A 4,662-nucleotide genomic window follows, 5' to 3' on the forward strand; every position below is an offset into this window, starting at 1 on the left:
ACAAGGTCTGGATAATGATTGTGGATATTAGATACAGTGCTCTAGAGTGATTAAACACATTTATAGAAAAAGTTAGCCCCACAAGTGATCAAGTAAAGAATGCTTATTTATTAAAAAATGTAATAACATCAAACAGAAAGTGTTCTCTATTTGTTTAGTACATGTTTAGTATTTGTTAAATTCTGGTATGCTATAGTCAACTATCATAAAGGTATACAAGAATGGTAAGAAACTAGTATTTTATTATCATATTCTAATATTAGCTTAATTCTTACTGTTTTTGAGTTTTGCCACAATTTCACAAGCTATATTCTCCCAGTATATAAGTTGAAAGAAGATTCCCTCTCTATATATTCTATTTTTATAGCTACGAGAAAAGAAGTTAACTCTTAGACACAGACATTGGGATAGAAATCTTCCCCTAGTAATAGCCTTTGAACATTTGTGGTTCATTTTTGTAAGCTGAAGTAAGTCACATGACCCATCTTGACATTGCAGAGTAGAGGTAAATCTCACCTATTGGAAGCTGATGCAGGAAAGAGTAATATGTCAAGATATGCAAAACTTGGGATAAAGAGGGAAAAGAAGAGAACTATAGTAAAATCAATCATACTTGCAATCATCACATGTCTCTGCAGGAAGGAAACTATTATGTACCTTTGTTTCTAAAACTACTGAGATCTTCAAATCATGTCTTTTATGCTTGGATATTACTGGAATTAGAGAACATTTTGATACTGAGACAGCATAAAATCTCAAAGAAAGCTGGAGTAATCATTCAATACTACCTTTTGTTCTGCAAAGAAAAGAAACCATTTTATATACAATAATTTATACTTTCTTACCTAGAATCTTTTTTTTCCAGAAATGGTTTTTGTTAATATATGTGACTATCCACCAGAATAAATGTCTTCATTTATCTGCATCTTGTGCAGACAATATAGTCAATTAGATGGAAGTGGGAGTTCAACAATAGCACTTTTTAAAAATGGAAAATATGTGGACAGGGAGCCAATATACATATTTTTCCACCATCACTTTCCACAACCTCCTTCTTTCTTCCTTCCTAGGAAACACATCAAATCTATAAAAAGCTTAGATATTTGGCTCTTGACCTGGAAAATGGAAACAGAATGTTATGGATGTCGGAGATAATGGCCAATAGTGTTTTACATAATAATGTCACATGCAACAGCCCTATGAGTCCTGCAGGTCTTAATACTACCTCTTTAGTGATGTGATATTAATGTCAGCCTTACTGGACTTAGTATTGTTTTACACTTCCTTTTCTACCACCTGGCCTAAATTATAATACATATTAATGGAATGAAATGTAATGCCATCTTAAGAAAGTTCCATTTAAAAAAGACTCAGAGTCCATTTAAACAAAACTCAGAGTCCAGCCTCTGAGTTCAAGCCCCAGAACCAGCACAAACTAAACAAACAAACAAACAAAAAAAAACACATATTTCTTTGGGGCCATCCTTAAAGCACTGGTTTGAAAACAGGCTCCTTTTGCTGATCAGACTCACTGGATACTGCTCTTTGGAATCCTTATTGCTATGGGGAACTCAGGACCAGATTAAAGTTTTGGATAACTGACTCCTTCAACAAGAGAATCATGTCAAGATTGAAATATCCATGTATAAGGCACTTTAAAATCTCCATTTCTTTGTTTCTTTGTAGTAGAACACTTTTAAAACAATGCTATTTCCTTTTTTTCTATACTGGCCTTCAAATGGCGTATTGTTTCCTTTTGTAATACTCTAAACTAGAAGTTTACCAGACAATTTTTATATGAGTACAGACAATTTTTATATGAGTAAATAACACACTCGAAAAAATTCAGGGACAGAGTTTCCTTAAAGCCTTGGATTCTGTTCTTGTACAGTAAAAACAACAGCACAAATTAACTTGAACTTTGTCATTTCTCTGTTCAATTCTTGTCTTGGAATCAGTTTCCACTTGCAGTAACAGTTCCTTCCACTTGCTTCAAGTAACAATCTATGGTGCTGCTCCAGGTAAAGTGAACATTTTGTGGCTTCATTGAAATAGCATAAGTACATCTTTGTTCATGAGGTACCACGTGTTTCAGAGACAACTTAGTAATGAGAAAATATGGAATTTGCATGCCTTATGAAACATTATCCATGTACATGTGGCCCTATAAGATGTTAACTGAAATGGACCCCAAGATAGGACACAAGTTGTTTTTTTTTCCTTGCTATTGTTTTTCATGTATCTAACATGTACTATGTGATATTTTTTTGTTTCTCTTCTATTTTCTTCCTCCATGGTATAAATCCAGTTTTTACTGTATATGATGTTAATGACTCACATATACTTTTTTCTAATGTGGGAAGGGGAAGGGAAATAACAAAATGCTGAAACAAGGATACAGCATGACCCAAGCATGACCCATTGTAACAATGTGTTGTACAAGACAATATGTAGAAAACGAATTTTACAACGTGGGAAGGGGAGAAGGAATTTGGGGCAGCGAGGAGGAAAGGGATGACGGGGAAAACCAAAAGAGGAGGTCACAATGCTTAATAGATTATGTGCTCATTAACTTACTTATATAACTAACCCCTCTATACAGAAGTTTTACAATAAAAAACAGGAGGAGGAGTTGTTTTTACTGTATTACATGTCAGTATAATTTGTGGAGGGGAAAGGGGAAAACAATTTGTTTAAATAGGGATACAAGTGGACCCATTGAATCAATGAGATGTACAAGATGTTATGTCGAAAACGAACTTTACAACTTTGGTTGGGGGGAAAGCATGGGGGAGGCGAGGGGAGGATGGGAAGGGATGGGAAGGGGAAACAAAGGAGGAGGCTACAATGCTTGATAAGAAATGTACTCATTATCTTGCCCATGTAATTGTAACCCCTCTGTACAGTATTTTCATAATAAAAAAACTATATAAAAAAGAAATAAAAAAAATGTAAAACTTTTATCCTGGATTACATTAAGTTCAAATTTCCTACGTGCCCTGTAAATTAAGACCAATTATAAGTGGGAAGAAGGTTCTCAGAAATATTTTTTTTGTTTGTGTTGTGTATTATTTCCCAAGTGTATGTAAGTTAACAGTTGAAGAAACAATACGAATAATAGAAGAAAAAGAAGTTCTGTGCTTAAGTATAATGGTTCAATAGAGTATAGAAGACTGCAAATAAGACAACTTTGAAACAATAAAGCCAAGGCCAGTATGTAGATTGATGGAGTGATATAGAGAAAACATTACTACTAAGTGGAACATGAAGGATGAGGCCACTGTTTCTTCTACTAGCTCTAAATCATGGCAGCTAGTCATGCAAATTTGTAAAAAGTAGAATGGAAGAATAATTCTAGTTCCAAAGCAAGTCAGATTTAATAGCATGGACTTAACTGGAAAAAATGCCGTGTTGAGAGAGCAGGAATTATAGTAGCAATGAACTGGTGGCTAAGATCACATTTCTTTTTTCTTTCTTTTCTTTATTTTTATGTTTGTGGGGCTTGAACTCTGGACCTGGCACTGTCCCTCTACTACTCAGCTCAAAGCTAGCAGTCTACCACTTGAGCCACAGTGCCACTCCCAGTTTTCTGGTGGTAAATTGGACATAAGTGCCTCAGAAACTTTCCTACAGCTTAGACTATACACTCACAAAAATGCATCTAGTTTAAAAGTTGATACTCCTGGAAAGATAAAACCTAAGAATATAAAGGAGTCTGGGAATTTCATTTTGCATCTAGCCTCAGCAGAACAGTCTTTGGGACACTAGCTATACTTAACCAGCCAAAAGCTGCATTGGAAGAATGGCTCAAGTGATGGAATACTAGTTATGACCAAGATTGCTGAATAAGAGCTTGGGATTTTTTTTCATACATACATACAAGTATGCACATACACACAGAGGAACTTATAGGTGCAAACACACAAATGAAACAATTCTCAGAATGTGTACAAAAATTAGAAAATAATAGAAAATATATCCTGAGTAAGACTAGAAAAAGTGATAATTTTTAATATTAGAAAGTTCCCAAAAAAGCTTGAGAATATTACATAAGTAAGGATCAGAGATTGTAAGAAAGTCAAGTAATCATTATTAAAAGGATTGGATCCATGGAGGAATGAATCTGAGACCCCTGCAGGTGCATCTGAAAATGTTCATATCTTGTGTCAAATGTTAGAACATCTTTGAAAATTGTACATAAACAGTCTGAGCAGTCAGTCTAGTGGATAAGATCATCGGAGAAGTTCAGAATTGCTAGTCTGTTACTCGAGTAAATAAACAAACAAAATATGGCAGGGCAATGTGATACAAGCCTGGAATTCTAGCACTCAGACTAAGACAGGAGGTTAGAGAGTGGAATTACATAGCGATACCTACCCTGGACCAGATAGTGTAGTTTTGTCTCAATGAAACATACCAAACAAGAAAGGGCTACACAGTTGGAACTTTGGGCTAATTTTGTCATTATATTTTGAGAAGTCAAGTTTCCTATTGAACTGCAACTCATATATAGTCCTCAGTTGTGTTTTAAATGATCTCTTCATTAGAGAACATTCCTAGATGCAAAACAGCTCATGATTCCCAATCAAAAATTTGAAAAAGTAAGCATCATTCTGTTGGATTCCAAAGAAATGATGAAAGATTACAAAAGCTTAAGCCTGG

Source organism: Dipodomys spectabilis, unplaced genomic scaffold, assembly GCF_019054845.1.
Source record: "Dipodomys spectabilis isolate Male_0828 unplaced genomic scaffold, ASM1905484v1 ptg000309l, whole genome shotgun sequence".
NCBI lineage: Eukaryota > Metazoa > Chordata > Mammalia > Rodentia > Heteromyidae > Dipodomys > Dipodomys spectabilis.